Below are 19252 nucleotides of genomic sequence, written 5' to 3' on the forward strand. Positions count from 1 at the left end.
CACACTGACAGATGTCTGAATCTCAGGGAGTGCCGGAGGTTTTTGGGTTTTTGGGGGGGTTTTTTTTGGTCTGTTTTTTTAAATGCTATGTATTAAAGCATGTTTTGAGGCTGAACTCCTTCAATTTAATGGGTGACACTAATATATAAATAACTAAAATCGGCAGACTTCACTTCTGTGTGGGAAAGCCCTTATTAGTTTTTTGAAACATGAGTCATATTTTGCTGTCCATTCTTATTCTCTTGTGTCCTGTGACTAGTGGAATATATTATGGACCTTTCATTGAGCTTACTGAAATGCAAAAAGGACTGAAGTGAAACAAACCAAAAAAAAAAAAAAATTTAACGTGTAAGAAAGGTATTATTATTCCAAACGTAAGAGTCCAGTAGAATAAGCCTGGTAGTGTTTGCACAGTTTTCTTTCTTATGCAGTTAAATCGAGCTGTTCACCAGCATTTGAAAAAAAAAGGCGGGGGGGGGGGCTTTAATAATTTAATTGCCCTACTAAAGTATTTCTTAAAACGTATTTGTTTTCCATTTTATCTAGGTGCTGCTCCCATTCAACTTTTTAGAATTACTAATTGTAGAATTGGCTTACTGAAAATGTGTGCTTGGTCTAGAAAAGAATATTTAGAAATCCTTAACCCAAAAAAAGCAAGTGGGAGTGGAAGTTTGAAAGAGGACCGCCTAATTCAGCACTAAAACCAGTGTGAGAAGCAGTGTGTGTGTGTTTGAGTGTGTGTGTGAGTGTGTGTGGTGTAAAATGTGCTTTTCAAAGTGTTAAGGGTTTGATGAGCTCCTCTGAGAAAAAGAGAAAAGGTGCTTGGATCTCTCTTTCTTCCTTCTTTAGAATAATTTGGACAGAATTGTTGATACAGAAAAGCTTAAGGAAAAAAGGATATCCATTTTGTGTGGTGGAAATTTTCTGAAAAGTAAATTGCTTTCTTCAAACAAGGTATGTCTGATAATTTCTAAACTATTTATATTGTTTGCTTTCCATATAATATTGTAAAATATTGAAGTGTATTTGTCATTAAGAAACTACAATACGGACTTTAGCCACATGATTAATCTGTGCAAATTTCAGTCTCAAGGGAGTTGGGATGGGGGATGGGGGGAGGTAGAGTTGGCATCCTTATAAACAGCTAGTACTGCGCATATAAATTATAAATAAATTGTGCCAAGACCTTAAGAATAGACAGATAATTTTACTGTCAATTTCAACTAACTTGATTATGGTTAAAATAAATAGGAAAGTATTTTTATTGAATTTGAAGTACAGTAAGTCTATTTTCTTGCCTTTTTAAATGCCTTGCTTCCTGTATTGAGTACAGTAGAAATCTAAGAATTACTTTTAACAATGTATGAATAGATAAGAAATAGGCACATCGATGCTCTATCAAAACAGAATTATTTGGGTGGAATGTGGCTAAAGGTACATAGAAATGTTTCCTTAGGCTGAATGCTTCTTTTACTGATAAGCCTGAAAAGGCAGCTGGCATTGTTAAGCCTACTATTCTAGCTTAATTTTGCAGAGAGAGACAGGATACAAAATGTCTTTTAAGCATGATTTGTGTCAAACCAGTATAAACATGAAATAAGTGCCTTAAGCCCAGATTAAACTGAGAGGATAAGACTGAATAATTACACCCGTTAGTTTGCTCCAAACAACCCCAGGGCATCTTTGCCACCCCCAAATCCAAAGGGGAATTTAAGATTTTCTCTACTGTTTAATGAAAAAAATAAAACCAGGCATTTTTGGCCATGGTGGTTGTTCAAGAATTTGAGTGCTAAGAAAATAGCATTTTGCCATTACGTTGTGTTGAAATAAATTTGGAAGTTTTGGTGGTAAAGTTCTGAAGTTGTTTTTCCCTTGGTTTCTTGAAAGAGGAAAACACCCTGAAGCAGGGCAAGATCAAACATTGTTTGTGTATTTTCTTCATGTGTGTATTAGCTGCAAGAGGCAGCAATGCTGGTAGGAAAGCTGGCAGTGCCTGTCTTTTATTTATTGAATGAAAATTCCCTGTTTTGTAAAAGGGCTTTAGATAAAAGAGTTGTAAGATTACAAAGGCTACATTTTTAATTGCAGTATGCTGGTTTCCCAGACTAAGCTTCATTCAACATATCATCCCCCTTAGCATTGAAAGGATATACCTTTGGACATTGGACATGCTTAATATCTATACTGAAATAGCTTTTACTTTATGAAAATAATTTAGAAGATCTACTTTTTTTTACTATTATCGATCACATGAAAGAATTTCTTTCAGAGAAAATACACAGGGTTTGAGAATGGTTTGCCCTCATGAGAAAAAAATGCTTCTGCTGTTCTCATGTGCAATTCCTGTAAGTCATACTGTATACAGGAAAGCAGTGTGGTGTGGTGTGGTGCAGCCATCCAGCCAGGAGTCCTAAAATACAGTCATGGCTCTGCCACAACCTAGCTACCTTGGGAAAGGTGTGTGGCATTTCTTGACTTTTGTTTCCCCATCTGCAAAGTAGAAATAGTGATGCCCACGCGCTCTTCCACCCAGTGCGGCAATGAGCTTCAAAATTGATGCTCAGGGCCAAAGAGTCTTTGAAATATGAAAAGTTCTATAGAACTCTAGAAATGCAAACTTTCTCTCCTAATTTGAAAAATTACACTGGAAGGAGTCATTTGTCTTATGGTGAATGCTTCATCACCTCCAGGATGTCCCCATTATGTGTGCCCATGTGTGCCATTTCTCCTCCCCTTGCTGTCATTTGGAGGCATGAACCAGGTGTCAGAAGCAGCAGGTAAAGGAGAGCACAGCTGGCCTGTCGGTAGAACAGCATTCTAGCTGTGTGACCTTGGGGAGGATCCTCAACATCTCTGGCTCTCCATTTTCTCAAATATGGAATGAAGAACTTGGACAAGATAATCTTGAAGTTTCCCTCCCACACCAGTTCTAGGGAACTGGGAGGGACCTCTCAGATGTCAAGTCATGGCCAGGCCAATTTCATTTTTTGAGACTCTCTTAATATTAGAAAAGAAGTACTAAAACAGGGTTACAGAATGTGTGGTGTATTTTAAATGTTTACGATTAACTAAAGACATACAAAAATGCAATGTAACATAATTGTACTCTTAACAAGAGAATCAGAGGAATTATTTTTAAAATATGTGTGTATATACGTATACGTATATGTGTATTTGCACATATATATGCATATATGTGTATACACACACACATATATTTTCATCATATATTGTGTACTGGGGACAAATATCTAAATTCAAGACCTTCCTTAGAAGGCTAAGGCAAAATGGTCCTTCTGTGCTACGGGCCCTGTGGGGATTATCAAGCAAGTGGCTCTACTTTTTTTTTTTTAATTTCTTTTTTTATTTAAGAAGTTGCGTGTTAACAAAACAATCATGCCTACCATAATCCACCATTTCTTTTTTTTTTTTTCAGATTTTTAAAAAATTTCTCTCCCCTTCCTGCCCCCTCCCCCCCGTTGTCTGCTCTCTGTCCATTTGCTGTGTGTTCTTCTTCATCCACTTGCATTCTCATCAGTGGCACTGGGAATCTGTGTCTCTTTTTGTTGCGTCATCTTGCTGCGTTCTCTCTCCACATGTGTGGCGCCACTCCTGGGCAGAGTGCACTTTTTTCACGTGGGGTGGCTCTCCTCACGGGCCGCCCTCCTTGTGTGTGGGGTTCCCCTACACAGGGGACACCCCTGTGTGGCAGAGTACTCCTTGCACGCATCAGCACTGCGCATGGCCAGCTCATCACACAGGTCAGGAGGCCTTGGGTTTGAACCCTGGGCCGCCCATGTGGTAGGCGGGTGCTCTATCAATTGGGCCAAATCTGCTTCCCTCTACCATTTCTTAAATGTTAACTTTGTCAAGTTACTTGAACTCTCGCAGTTTTTCATCTGTAGAAGGGGTATATTATTTGTCACCAGGCTGTAGCAAAGAGCCTAGGTTAGAGGCTGGCACACCAACAGCACCCATATATTAGCTATCGCTTTATTTTATTGTATGTGACTGGAAAGCAGATGAGTTATAAAGCAAATCGTGTGTAATCATCTCCAAACTTCAAAAAAAAATTTTTCCTTAGAACTTTTAAATATTGACTCCTTGAACGTAGTAAGTAAATAGATTTGTGCAATTATGTGATATTAATATAGTTATTAGAAACCAGTTGCTGTCTCTTTATCCAAAGCATCTGAGAAATTAATCAGCATATGAAAAGCAAGAAAGGCAATTTCTTTTGTGATGCCTGTAATTCGAGGAACCCTACTACCTGAATAGGTGTCTCTCTGGGACTTGTAGAAGACAGAGTAATTCCCGGTCCCCTAATACCCATAGCCCAGGAAAGAGTGCAAAGGGAAACTACTAGTTTTTGCACAAAAGGTCGTTGTGCGCATGGCAGGGAGCAGCTTCTGTTCTCGCAGAGAATGGGGCAAGAGTGGGGCAAGAGACCAGGACAAGGTTAGGAGAGGCATCGGAAACAGTTTGTTTTGCTGGCGGTTAAAATCTGAATTAAAACACACACAGATCTGTGTCAGTCTGCGATCTCGTAGGTGAGTTCTTGCTTGTAGACCAGGAGGCAAAGGTCTGAACGGCAGGTACCAGGAGTCACCTGGAGTCCCTGGTTCGCAATGGACCAAAGACTATTTCAGTTTTGCTCATTGCATTTACCTCATCTGTGAAACAAACAGTTGCGGTTACTGGTTTTAAAATTTGCTTCTGATCAGCTAGAAAACCTGTCGGCCTAACAGGCTGCAAACCTTAGAGAAATCCTCAGTGTCTGCCTCTCTGCAATGCTTGGGGCTGCCTGGGAAGCACGCAAAGCGGGCACCAGGTGCTGGGCGGAGCTGGGCCCCCTGTAAAAGCTAGTGCAGCGTGTGGCAGCCTGTGAATGGCAAACCCCCTCTCCCCGCACACACGGATGTCCTGACTCTGCCGAAGTCCGTTGCCAGCATTCCAGAGCTCATACCCTGGGGGAGGAAGGTGGACTGTGATAATGGACGCCAATAGCCTTTCCTGCGTCCAATCTGGAAACCAGGGTCTTGGAACAAAAGAAATATTAGGTTTAAATTCAGTTAAGAGAATGTTTGGAATTTGTGTTTTATTCTGGTCTTAAAATTTTAAAAAGTTTAGGCCCGTTTCTGGTTATATTATTTCACTAGACCATTTTTTCAATTCTTTTTAAGAAAGCTGGTTTCATTCCTCAGCCATTTGGTTGACTAAACTGTCCAACAACCGTCGAGAAGATTTTCATGAGGATGGGCTAAATACAAATCTCTAAGCAGAAAAGGAATAAGACTACAGAATTTCACCTGCTAAAGGGCAGTCATCAACTCACGCGGTTCCTTTCCCAAGAAGTCCAGAACATCAGACCTTGTCCACAACTTATTGAGAGAGATCAAAAGGGTTGATTTTCTTCTAAGTGCTAAACTTGGAATAATCGGGTGATATTTTGAAGTGAACGATGATGACGATATTGGTGATGAAGATCATGTTAATTATTAATCACTGCTCCAACAACAACAATAATAGTAACCATTAACCCTCACAGAGCTATTCACGTGTGCCTGGCATTGTACAAAGCCCTTTTCATGTATTAACTCATTTAATCCTAGCAGCAACCATGTGAGGTAGGGTACTACTATCTGCGTTTTATAGATGAGAAAACTGAGGCACTGAGAAGTTAAGTTGTCCAAGGTCACCCAGCTAGTACGTTGCAGCGTTCAGCTTCATGCCCAAGCAGCAAGTGCTCTTGCTCTTAACCTACTAGGCAGCCATTACACATGGCCCAAATTAATCTTTGCCATCCCTGAAGATACAGTGTTCAATTCAAGTCACATTTCTAAGTGAAAATGTTCCTTCTTACAAGTAGAGACACTTTCAGTAATAATGAGGGAATGGGGTCGAGGCAAAGAACACATGGGAGACAGACTATTGGGAAGGAAGGGTTTTTATTCCTGCCATTCTCAGATAACCTTCTGATTTAAGAATTGCTTAGCAGGTGTATTGGGAAAATCTGACTCTTGGCGGGGAAAGCCAGGGAGCGAACTTCATCACCATGCTCTTGGAGTAGCCAGTCCACTGAAGATTTCGTTTATCTTCCCTCCGGGGTATAAGTTAGCAGTTGCCACAGAAAGAATCTTACTTCCTTATGACTCAGACTGCTTCAGAAAATCACTTTCCCTGATAAGGGTCTCTACATTGACAAGACTCTAATAAAAATTTCTCAAATTCTCTCAGTTGGGGAAAGCCTAAAGTTTCGTGTGAACATGTGATTAAAATCCATAAAAATTGCCCTGCAGGCTATAAGTGAGAAGAAACTCTGCTTTTAAATTCTTTCTTCTTGGATTTAAAAAGAAAAAATGTCTCTGTTCCTTCAGGGGGCCTCCGTGTAGTTTCCGAGGGCACCGTCCCTGGCATCTCGCTGCTCAGCGAACGACCTCCTGTGGGTTCCTTCGTGTCCTAGACAGAAAACACAGGCTTTGGCCGTCAGGGTGCAAGTCAACTCGCCCAGCCTGACTTGGCTTTTATAAACTAGTGAGTCAATCCGTACTGCAAAAAGGAAAAGGAACTTGGGAAGGAGAGATTACATTCAACAACAGCAACAACAAACATTTATTGGGACACCACCATGTGCCAGCCATAATTTTCTTTTGGCTGGGGAAGAACAGTGGACAAAATAGTTTCCGTTCTCCTAGAGCTGCCAGGGTATAAACATAGATTGGCAATAAACAGATAAACACCGCATGGGCTGTGTATTCGTTTCCTAGGCCTGGCCTGTAGCACATTGCCACAGACTCGGTGGCCTAAAACAACAGAAGTTTATCGGCTCACAATTCAGGGGGCTGGAAGTCCTCTCGGGAAGGCTCCCCTGGCCCTCCCTGGCTCCCGGGGTGGCTGGCAGGCCCTGCCCTTCCCTGGCCTGTGGCTGCAGCACTCCACCCCCCAGGAGTCTCTGTGTCTCTCCTCTTCATAGAAGGACACAGTCATCTTGGATTAACTCCTGCATGACCTCTTCTTAACTAGTGACCTTGTCAATGACCCTGTTTCCAGATAAGGTCACAGTCACATATACTGGGGGATGGGACCTCAGCATACCTTTTTGGGGGACACCATTCAACCCATAACAGGCTGTGAATTAATTAACTGTGCATTCATTTCCTGGCTGCCAAAACAAATACCATACAGTGGGCTGCCTTAAAAACGAATATATTGGCACTAGGATTAAGACCATCCTGATTCACTTGGGCCAAACCTTAATGAACCCAACCTCATCAGAAGATGAGGTTTCCACCCACAGGGATGGATTAAGATTAAGATCGTGTGTTTCTGAGGCACACTCCAAGCCACACCTAGCCAGACACACGTCTGATAGAGACACTTGAATGGAGAAGGACTGGTCAATGCGGCTTCCTTGGGTAGGGGCATCGAGGCAGGGGGCAGAGCAAATGCAAAGGCCCCGAGGTGGGACCATACCTGGGGAGGCCAGAGGGCCTGGAGTAGGCCAAGGAAGGAGAAAGGCAGCAGGAGGTAAGGCCAAGGGTGTCCTCTGGACAAGCAGACACAGAGGGTGCCATCACTGCACCCAAATCCTCCATACCTGTTACCACCAGAAACAAATTTCTAAAAAATTTCCTCTCTACACTATCCATGGGACAGTTCTTGCCCCTGGCCTGGGCAAACTCCACTAATATTTCAGTCCACACAGCGATGTTTGTAAAGCCCCTGCTCACATTAAGCCCCCCAAACAGCCTCAGTTCAGTCTAGAATACTTAGGTAACACTAAGAACGACTTTCAAAGTTGAGCTTCTTCGGCCACCACATCTAGGCTTGCTCTCTGTAAGGGAGAGAGCGTGGTGGAATTCTCCTGCCCTCCTCCCAGCTGCTAGCAGTCATCTCTCTGTCCCGAGTTGAGGTGGGTGCAGAGAGGACAGGTGAGGGGGGAGGAGGTCTCGTAGGTCTGAGCACTTGCTGCCCTGTTTTCCGCAACAGCTGCACCACTTTACTTTCCCACCAGCAAGGGACGAGGGTTGCAGTTTCTCCATATCTGCGCCAACACTTTATTTTCCGTTTCTAAAATGCCAGCCATTCCACTGGGTGTGAAGTGGTATCTCACTGTGACTCCATAGGTTTCTATTCATGAGTTTAAGTCCCCAGTTCACAGCGCCCCAGCCCAAGAGACACAAATACTCACTCACTAAAAAGGTAATCACGGGACATCCGAGCTGGACTTCCAGAGGAGGTAACCAAGAGCTGAGGTCCTTGACTGACTATCTAGTGCAGGGGGTTGTAGAAGCCAGGAGAGGAAGGTGGAGGCTGGAGAGGAAAACTGGCTTTAGGGAAACTTGTTGGCAGTCCCCCCACCCCTGCCCAGCGGGTGAAGCACAGCAGGTTCTCCCCCCACCCCTGCCCAGTGGGTAAAGCACAGCAGGTTCTCCCCCCACCCCACCACCCCCACTTTCGGCAACACTAAAAGGAACTTCCAGGAGCCCACTTTGGAAGATAAAAGCAGACGGTGCCTGTCGTCTCCGGGCCTCAGCTGAAGACAAAGGATCATCCCATTTAACATCACATTATACAGTCAATTATGAAACATTCAGTGTTTACTTAGGCGGGTGTGGTATGCCTGGTTAAACTTAAAATATGCCTGGTGCATCATTTTATCCTCACTAACATTTGTTTGAGAGAACCTTGTGAGTTCAGACCTAAGTATGACTTTGGAAAATCTCTTGGGCTTCTAACTAAGGCAATGATAGTACACGGTGTATATATTTCACAGTGTATGTCTTAACTAACGAACCCACCCCACGGAGTAGTGAAATGGAGTAGCGGAGTTAAGAGCTCGACGCCTGGGTTGGAATTCTGCTCTGCTACATAGCAGTTCTATAATCTTTGCCATCTTACTTATATTCTTCAAGCCTCAATTTTCTACTCTGAAAAATGGGCATAATAGTACTTACCCGATAGGGATTGCCATGATAATTAAATGAGATAACAAATGTGCATGTGCAGCATAGATTAAGCCTTTGATAACCGATAGGGTTTTTTTTTGTCTTTGTTCTTTGTTTTTTTGGTGTTTTGTTTTTTTTTAGTTATGGGAGTAAACTCTAAACTTCTAAAACTTTCCATGAAGTGAAGCAAAGGGACTGATCCCATCTCATGTAACAGGCCATAAAGAAGTATCTGAAGGCTCATTCAGAGCTGGGATGAGCCTGGGAGGGCCCCCGGAGTGGGAGACTGCGGGGCACCCTTTAAAGAGCCGGTTCTCCAGCTTCTAAATGGCTCTGTTTCTGCCGGCCCTTGGCAAAATGCAGGACTTCGCCCTCCACGGCCTTCAATTCTGCAGCCACAGTCACCACCCTCCTCCACACCCTCCGATGTACTCAAGCCTATGGTTGCCGGGATTCCAGAATGTTCTTTGACTCACAGCACCATGCCTGGCTCTCAGCAGCGAGGGGAGAGTGGGAGCCCTGCTGGCTGAGGCGACCCCTGCCTTCCCAAGAGGCAGATGAGCAGGCTCTCCTAAGCGTGCAGGCACACCCTCCTCCTTCCTCTGTCAGCTGGAAGGCTACGCCCGACCTGAAAATGTTTTTCTGCGCCTTAGCACTGAGGGCAAATTGGAAAGCACAGACTGTTCAGGCCAGTGGAAGCTCTAGGGATCACAGCTGGGTTGAGGCAAACACCCAACTCCAAATTCACAGTACACAGCCCCTTGGCAACCACAAACCTCAAAGCGCGAGGGACGGAAATCACCGGGAGAAGGCAAGGCTAATCCACGGTGTCAAACGCATCAGGTCAAGAAGTTTCTGATGAGAGAATCTCGTCTTCCAAAGCTTGGTGAGAATCTTTGAAACCGCGCATGGTTTCCAGGGTGACTAAGCAGGGTGACGGGGGCCCACCCCCTCCACCCCCATCTTCCTTGCGAAGTGCTCGCCCCTACCCCCCAGATTTACTGCTCTTCATGCCCCCTGTCTTTGCAGCGGATAGATAACCCTGGGAAGGAGATTTTTAGAGCCCATCTGGGGGCATGCCTGCAAACTAGTATTTTTTCCCACTGGCAATATAAGATCTAAACTACCACTTCAGAAATGTAATTACTGTTTGCAGTCTCACTAGAAATCACTGCTGGTCAAAGCCTTTGTGGATGTGGTAAAGATGACCCTATGGCAGGTCCTTAACAAGGTACAAAATGATGGTCTGAGACACATGCCAAAAAAGGCTTTCCCTTTGTGATTTTCTGACATTCAGAACAGGCCACATGGATCAATGGACCTAATGGCCTAGGCATTTATCAATCGCTGAGCACAGGGATTGGCTCTTTAATCCACCCTACTGCCCAGGAGTGAGCCTGTCGGCCTCCGATTTGATTTGTGCTAACTGTAAGTGGTGATCAAAGGTGATCCTGGAAGGGAGCAGGTGAGCTCAGTGGTTGAGTGACTGCTTCCCATGTAGGCGGTCCCAGATTCAATCCTTAATATAGCCTAAAAAATAGTGCTCCTGGAAAAAGGGACGAATCTATGAGCAGTTTATACCCTCATCATCAAAAAATTACCTGTAACCCTCCTGAAAAGAGGCTAGATTGGAATGTCAGTGAGCATGGCCCTCTCATAAGGATGTTGGGAAATAAACCTTCTCATAATTCAGACTTTCTCAACCCTGGCTCTGCTGACCTGTTGGGCTGGATGACTCTTGGTGGGATGGAGCGGGGAATGGTCCCAAATGTTGCGGGATGTTCGCAGCAGCCCTGCGCTCTACCCACTAAGTGGGTACTCCTCCCCAACTAAGTTGTGATGATGCAAAATGTCTCCAGACATTGCCACATGTCCCCAGGGGGCAAATTCATCCCCCCACTGTCATAAATAGATCAGGGAGCTCCACGTTTGGGCAGCCTAGTTTCAAGGTCACCCTCTCCCAGTTTTCATCTTCCCAGAACATTCCAGGTACACATGCTGCTTGCCTCCTTCTCAGGGGCTGCTACAGCTCACTGACTCCTTGCCACCCCTGAGCCTGGCTCCAGAGTTGTGCGTGTTCTCTCCAGGGAACCCCTGCTTTGACGCGACCCAAAAGCAAGCATGCATGTCCTTTCCATTTTAAGTGTTTTCGTTCTACTGCTAATCACTTCAGGGAAACAGGACAGAACTAAAACAACAAACATGAAAAGGGCTTTAATCAAAGCTGCAGGGAACAGAAATCAACTCAAGCCAACTCAAGGGAAAGGGCCCAGGAACAACTTGGCTGTCAGGCACAGGAGACAAGCCCAGCTGGGCGAGGCTTCAGGCTGGAGTGGGACCTGGGCAGGGGCCAGCGAGTAAAGTGCCTGCTCTCCCTGCTTTCTCTTCACCATCTTCTCTGCCCTCATCTTACCCATCTTATTCAGGGCCCCACACAGCCTCAGTTTAGCTCCCACAGCTTTCAAGGCCTTTCAAGGTCTTCTAAGGCTTTAGATTTCCAGATCCCAAAGGAGATCTTTATTGGCAAGTTATCTTGTCTTGCCAGACCATGGGTTTTAAACAGCAGTCATTTCATTTCAGTGAGTGTTATCTCTGTGTCTGACTCTAATATCTGAGCTAGTTCAGGGATCTTGTGTAAGAGACATATCCAGGCTTTTAAAAGTGAAATTCACTAACTATACAAATAAAGAGTGGAACTTCTATTTTATAATAGTGTTATATAATAAATCATGGGACTCGTTTGAATTTTGACAATAACAGTCATGTGAGGAGCGTGATATAGTAGAGAGAGCACAAGGTTAAGATGCTGAAGCTTTGGGCTGTATAGTCTTGGGCAAGCCATTTAACTGTCCTGAGATATAGGAATAGCAATGTCCATTCTGCCTCCTCACAGGGTTCTTAGCTGATTCAAATGAGAGAATGGTTAAGAAAATACTCTGCAAACACCCATATACACCTGAATTATTACAGAGTTCTCTAGTTAAAACCACTGTACAGACAGACATTGTGAGTTAGAGATCTTTCACTTACAAGCCCAAGTTGGAAGAGAAATTTATCAACTCCCATACTAGATAGTCAAGAGGTGGGTTTGGCCTCCAGGTACAAGATCAGCAGAGCTCCAGCTCCATTTCTCTATGATTCACTTGGTTGCCCTCCTCCTTCTTGTACTCACTTTCCCTCCAGGCTTCCTCATGGCCACAAGGTGGCTGCCAACAGACCTGGAACAACCTGCTCCTTTGTTCGTCTCCAGAAGGAGAGGAAACCTCTCCCTGCAAAGAGGATTAAAGTCCTTTCTTTCTCTCTCTCTGATACAATTTAGGACACTGCCCATCCTTGAACTAGTAACAGCTGCCTGGATTGGGCTCTGTGCAGATGAGCTCCAGCTTGAGCTCCAGCAGCAGTCACCAGCAAGGGCGAGTGTGGAGACCATACTTAGCTTAGTCTTGGGCCTGCTTCTTGCAAATCCTCTGGCTGCATAGGGTGGGGTTTTGTTTCCTTTACCAAACTGGAATTCTGGAGGCAGGACAAAGGAAGGTTGCTTAGGCAGCCGACAGTATCGTCCTTGTAGCCTGGCTTACAGCACATCTTTTAGTTGCCTTGTGCACACGTAGAACCTCCGTACTGAGGAAAGGCCTTCTTTGCCTATTTGGCCTGCACTTCTCTGTCGACATTTCTTTAGTTGAAGGAAGGAAATAGAAAGAGAGGAGTGGAAAAGAAAATCTGTTGTCCTGTCTGCCCCGCCTCCCCCACCCTCTGGCGCTCTCTCCTCCACAGAATATTGAGGGATGATAATAATGACCTTGAGGGGAGGATGATCTGCCTAGAAGTGTAAACACCTCCACGATGCAAAGGCCCCTCCTAGTGCCCGCCCTCCTTTTCTGATCTCACCAGACCAACCCACATCTCCTGAGTGGCTGCCTTACAGTCAGGCAGAGATGGAAAAAGCAAGGCTACAGGTGTGGCCTCGTCTCCATTCAGAAACTCCTGTCCTCAGGGAGTTCTGGCATTTTGGACATTCAGCACGAGTCTCTCATAAGTAGGAAAGGTTTCCAAATGGACACTGGCTCTTTCTCCCTTGTGGACAAACAGTATCGTTGGGTGCTCCCCCAGGTAGTATCAGAGATCAAACACCAACATTGTGGGCAGATTATCTCCAAGTGAGTGGCTCAAGCAAGCCTCTAGGGGGCTTATTAAAAATGAAAAATGCAGAAATCACTTTTAAATCTTCACTATGTCCCTATTGCCTAAAGGATCAACTCCACATTCCTGAGGCATGACATTCAAGGCAAATGCGTGGGCCCTGCTATCCTCTCTAACCAGCTCAGATTCCTCCCCCAGCCTGGCCGAGTAGTTTCCAGTTGCTGCAGCTCCCTCTGCTTCTGCTTCCTGCCCTTTCCTCTTCACTCATTGCTTCCCACCCTGCCAGTTAAAGCTCATTCAAGGGAAGCAGTTGTGGCTCAACTGATAAGGCCTCTGCCCACTACATGGGAGGACCCAGGTTCAATCCCTGGGACCTCCTGGTGAAAAAGAAGAGAAAGCATGCCTGCGCCGACATGCAGTGAGCCAGTGAGCCAAGTGCTCGTGCAGTGAGCCAAGTGCCCATGTGGGTTCCTGTGTTAGCAGCCAAGTGCTCATGTGGTGAGCCGAGAGCCCATGGGGTAAGCCAAGTGCCCATGCAGTGAGCCAAGCACCCACATGAGTACCCACGTGGCAAGCCAAATGCTCACATGAGTGCCCGCGTGGCAAACCAAATGCTCACGTGAGTGCTCGTGTGGCAAGCCAGTGTTCGCATGGTGATCCGAGTGCCCACATGGCAAGCCAGTGCCCACGTGGTGAGCCGAGTGTCCGCATGGTGAGCCAGTGCAAGTGAGTCACACAGCAAGATGATGACACAACAAAAGAGAGAGGAAGGGGAGAGTCAAGGTGAAGTGAAGCAGAGACCAGGAACTGAGGTGGTGCATCTGATAGGGAACCTCTCTCCACATCAGAGGTCCCCAGGATTGAATCCCAGTGAATCCTAGAGGAGAAAGATGAGAAGACAAAAAGAGAAATAGATACAGAAGATCACACAGCAAATGGACACAGCAAAAACAGCTGGGCAGGTTCAGGGGTGGGGGAAGGGGTGGGGAAGGATAGACAGATAGATATATAGATAGATAGATAGATAGATAGATCTTTTAAAAAAAAAAAAAAAAAAAAAAGCTCATTCAAGCCTCTTCCAGGCCCAGGTACCATATATAAACACCTACCCTTCACACACTGGCCGCCAGTACACCCTCTACAGCAGAGGTTCTTGATCCTGGCTGCACCTGGGGAGCTTTAAAACAAAAGTGATGCCTGGCCCCCCCTGCAGACCAATCAAAGCAGGGTGTACATGAAATAGGTGTCTGTCTCATTTTGGAACAGCCACAACAAGTAGTGGAATGCAGAGCTTCTGGACACAGAATGCCTGGTTAGAACTTCAGCTCCTCCTCTTACCAGCCTTGTGACTGGGAAAATTACCTAACCCCAGCATGCTCCCAGTGCCTTAGTCCTTCTAATGAAGGAGAGAAATAGTCCTTACCTCATAAGATTGTAAGGAAAATTAAATAAGTTAATATATTACTGATTGTAGCAGTTTGATATTATTTATGAATTCCAAAAAAGATATTATGTTTGTAAACTGGTCTGTTCCCTCTAGGCATGATACCCTTTGATTGTATTTAATTCAAAGGCTTTACATTTACTGGATTAAATCAAGAGTCAGACTTTGATTAGACCACGTCAGTAGGGCATGACTCAGGGTTGAGTCCCCGCCCCCTTGGTAGGCTGATAGAAACAGACACTCACTCAAGAACATACACAGGAAAGCAGATGTGGCTCAAGCAGCTGGGTGCCTGCCTACCACAAGGGTTCGGTTCCCAGTGCCTACTAAAGAAGATGAGCAACAGAGCAAGCTGACATGGTGGGCTGGATGGTGAGCAGATACAACAAGATGATGCAATGAGATGATGTGATGAAAGGACACAAGGAGAAAAACACAATGAGAGACAATAAGCAGGGAGCAGAGGTGACTCAAGCAATTAGGTGCCTCCCTCCCACACGATATGGTCCCAGGTTCAGTTTCTAATGCCTCCTAAAAAGAAGATGAGCACACGACAAACTGGCACAGAGAGCAGATAGTGAGCACAAACAACAAGGGGGTGGAGAGAAATAAATAAATTAAATAAGTCTTAAAAAAAAAAAAAGATTAACAGAAGAAGACACAAGGGCTCCATAGACACAGAAGAGAAAGAACTTTGCCACTTTTGAGCCCTCTCCTGGGGCCTGGAGAGAGATGAGCCATTTGCCTGATAGTGGCCAAAGAGAACAGAGCCTTAAGAGGAAGAAGGAAGGAGAGACTAGGCAGAAGTCACCTGCCATCTTGCTTCAACAGATGGCAACAGACTTCAGTAAGGAAGTAACCTTAAATTGGACTCTTTAGGACCTTGTAACTATAAGCTTTACCCCAAATAAATACCCTTTATAAAAGCCAACAGATTTCTGGTACTTTGCATCAGCACTCCTTTGTCTAACTAATACACTGACCCTTAGTACATACTCAATAAAGGTTAGTTGTGACTAGTGCATGTTCTTGTTTTTCCCTGCCTAGCACACAGTACATACTCAATTGTTTTAGAATGATTAAGAATGCATAAATGAAGGTGAATTTTGACTTTGGGAGATCAGAAAGAGTTACATAGAAGAAGTATGCATGAGCTTAACCTTGAAAGGTGAACAGGCCATGAGAGGTAGATGAGGATGGCAAAGGATTCCAGATAGAAAAATAAGAGCATAGGCTCAGGCACTGGTGTCAGCATGTGGAGAAAAGATAAAAAGTCTGGGTCCTCTGGGAACAACAGAAAGAATTGTGGTGAGGTGGTGCTGGAAAAGTAAGTTGGAACCATTTCATGGAGAGTTTTTAATGCACTTCTGTAGGGAATGAGTGGACTATGAAGAAGAGTTCTGAGCAGCTGAATGCAAAATCAGACCTGTACTTTGCAAGGCTGGTGCTTTCCAACTAGAGGAAAGGGAGACCAGAAACCAGGTTAGGAGATTACTGGAGCTTCTCATTTAACATCAACGTTGCCCATATATGTTAAGTTTTCCCAATAGACCATGTCTGAAGAAGCTCTGTGAACCTCATCCCATGTGTGTTCATTGAATCACTGCTAAATTTGGTGGTGGTGGTACCTCTGTAGTGCTCCTGTCAACTTGGGTTTTTATTTTTTATTTTCTTATTTTTTATTTATATTTTATTAATTTCTAACTTACTACTTGAATTAGTCAGTCAAAGGGATGCTGATGTAAAATACCAGAAATTGGCTGGTTTTTATAAAGGATATTTATTTGGGGTAGGAGCTTACAGATACCAGGACATAAAGCATAAGTTACTTCCCTCACCAAAGTCTATTTTCACATGTTGGAGTAAGATGGCTGCTGATGTCTGCTAGGGTTCAGGCTTCCTGGGTCCTCTCTTCCTGGGGCTTGCTTCTCTTTCCTCTGTAAGCTTACTTCCTGGGGTTCTAGCTTAAGGCTTCAGCATCAAACTCCATCATCAAAACTCCAATATCAAAAACCCTCCAACTCTGTGCTTTGCCATGCCTTTTATCTATGGGGTGGAGAGTCAACACCCAATCAAAGGCCTAATCATAACTTAATCACGTCCAGGTACAGACCAGATTACAAACATAATCCAATATCTGTTTTTAGAATTCATAAGCTTATCAAACTGCTACACTACTATATGTGCACAGGGTAAAGCTTTAAATAGAACAAAATGGTAAGACTCCCTCCCATCTATGATCACTACTTACTTAGTTCTCTTCTTTTTTTTTTTTTTTTTTTAAGATTTATTTTTATTTAATTCCCCTCCCCTCCCCTGGTTGTCTGTTTTCTGTGTCTTTTTGCTGCGTCTTGTTTCTTTGTCCGCTTCTGTTGTCGTTAGCGGCACGGGAAGTGTGGGCGGCGCCATTCCTGAGCAGGCTGCTCCCTCCTTCGCGCTGGGCGGCTCTCCTTATGGGTGCACTCCTTGCGCGTGGGGCTCCCCTACACGGGGGACACCCCGTGTAGCACGGCACTCCTTGCGCGCATCAGCACTGCGCTTGGGCCAGCTCCACACGGGTCAAGGAGGCCCGGGGCTTGAACCGCGGACCTCCCATGTGGTAGACGGACGCCCTAACCACTGGGCCAAAGTCCGTTTCCCTAGTTCTCTTCTTGATACCACCACTGCTACTGGTTTCTTATGAATCCTCCAAGAGACACTCTATGATAAAAAATGTATGTATAAATACTCTCTTCACCTTTTTCCACAAAGATATAATTAACATATTATAGCCCCTGGCCCTTGGCAACCACTGATGTGCTTTCTGTCACTGTAGATTATTTTGCATTCTAGCCACAATGTAAATGGAATCAAGCAGAATGTACTCTTTTATGTCTGACTTCTTTCACTCAGCCACAATTATTTTGAGATTCATCCATGTTGTTGTTTATATGAATAGTCTCTTCCTTTTTATTGCTGAGTAGTATCCCATTGTATGGATAAATCACAATTTGCTTATCCGCTCATTTGTTGATGGACATTTGGGTTATTTCCAGTTTGGGGCTATTACAAATGAAACTGTTCTGAACGTTTATGTGTAGGTCTTTATAAGGACATATGTTTTCATATCTCTTGGGTAAATACCTTGGCTTGGTATGGCTGCCTTGTATAGTAGGGATATGTTTAGTGCCTTAATTTCTCATGAAACCAACAACTGTTTTCCACAGTAGTTGCACCATTTCACTTTCCCATCAGCAGCTATGGAGCCTTCCAGTTGCTCCACGTCCTCACCAGCATTTGGTATGGTTAGTCTTTTCAGTTTTAGCCTTTCTAACTTCAAGATACTGTTGCAAACATTGCCACACTAGATTCCCATCAGGACTTGATTTAATCTTTGCCCTTCCTTTATCAGCTCTGACCTTCAAGTCTCCCTCTCCCCTTTCCCCCACTGTGGTCTTTGCTTTCCCTATTTAAATTCTTTTTCCCTTCTACCTTTGACAGTGTGCATCCCTCTCTTATATATCTTTAACTGATAAGCAATTTTCCCACTTATCTGTAAACTTTAAATATCCTGATAAAGAAATCCAAGAAAAAGTCCATTGCATGTTATTTAATGTCAACAAAGAAGCAACAGGCAGATCATTTATCTACATCAGGGAATAAAGAAAGGGGTGAAGGATCAGGAGACATGAAACCTGAGGTGCATATCTTGAAACCTTGGGTGCATGATCTTGAACAAGTCACCTACCCACTCCACGCTTCAATTTCCTTGTCTTTAAAATGGGGGTTATGATGCTTGCCCTGCTGTTCTCACAGGTTTAATGGGAAGAACAAGTTCCTTTTTATTCATTTTCTCAACAAACATTTACTGTGTACCCATCACCAAGCTCTCTTCCAGGCTCTATGTACATAACTTTGAACAAGATAGACACACAGAGCTGGGAATGCACATGAAATTGCTTTACTTTAAAAACTGTGAAGGACTTCATACATATAAGATAATATTATTACTTATTACCAATTGCTCTCTTCTGACTCTGGGTAACAAGAGATCTAATTCAATTAGCTGTGCTACTCCACTCACATTAATGTATATTTTTCCTTCCTAACCCAGGTTCATATGCCTAAATAGAACTTCATACTCAGAATTCTTTCTATTACATCTCATTGCAGAATCCATAAATATATGAATTCTTTTGGGAACCCCTATTGTTTCTTTTAAAAAAAAAACAAAACCCTGGTGAGCACCTGAGGAATTAAGGCTCCAGACATTCCTGTGAGCCTCATGGCTCTGAGACATTGGACACCCCCCCACCCGCCGTGGGGGACCGCTTAACAGTGCTGGTCCTCTCCTCACTTTCCCTCCAGCCTCTGGAAAGGGGGGGCGAGATTTTTTTTTTTCCCACCTGTTTCAAAAGGCACATTTACATTTTAAGTGCATGAGTAAATGGACTGAGGAAGGAGAGAAACTGCAATGATGAGAAAGAAACTCAAAACAGCCTGATTCCAAGAGACCAGAGCAATTCTGGTCATGTTCCATTACTAATGAGTCAGCACTTGGGTGATAGCGCCTCTGGGATTAGAGCGATTTCTGGAATCCTCTTTATTTTCAGCCATCCATCTCAGTATAAAAAAGAACATGTCACATTCTGACTTCTAAAGATGTTGGACAGGCCTGGTAGAATCTCTGCTCTTCATCTTCCCTGTGTTGTTTTTTATGTTTTTTTGTTGTCTGTTTTGA

At 44.2% G+C, this 19252-nt stretch overlaps 1 protein-coding gene across 1 annotated transcript in view; it reads left to right on the forward strand.

The window, feature by feature from the left end:
• The first annotated feature begins 675 nt into the window (after positions 1-675).
• Positions 676-19252, forward strand: part of VIT (vitrin) — a 116164-nt gene continuing 97587 nt past the window's right edge. The window contains exon 1 of the mRNA XM_004466032.4: positions 676-954. The gene's annotated coding sequence lies outside the window, so the exon portion shown is untranslated. The remainder of the gene's footprint in view (positions 955-19252) is intronic.

The sequence above is a fragment of the Dasypus novemcinctus genome, chromosome 17 (assembly GCF_030445035.2).
Source record: "Dasypus novemcinctus isolate mDasNov1 chromosome 17, mDasNov1.1.hap2, whole genome shotgun sequence".
NCBI classification, from domain to species: domain Eukaryota; kingdom Metazoa; phylum Chordata; class Mammalia; order Cingulata; family Dasypodidae; genus Dasypus; species Dasypus novemcinctus.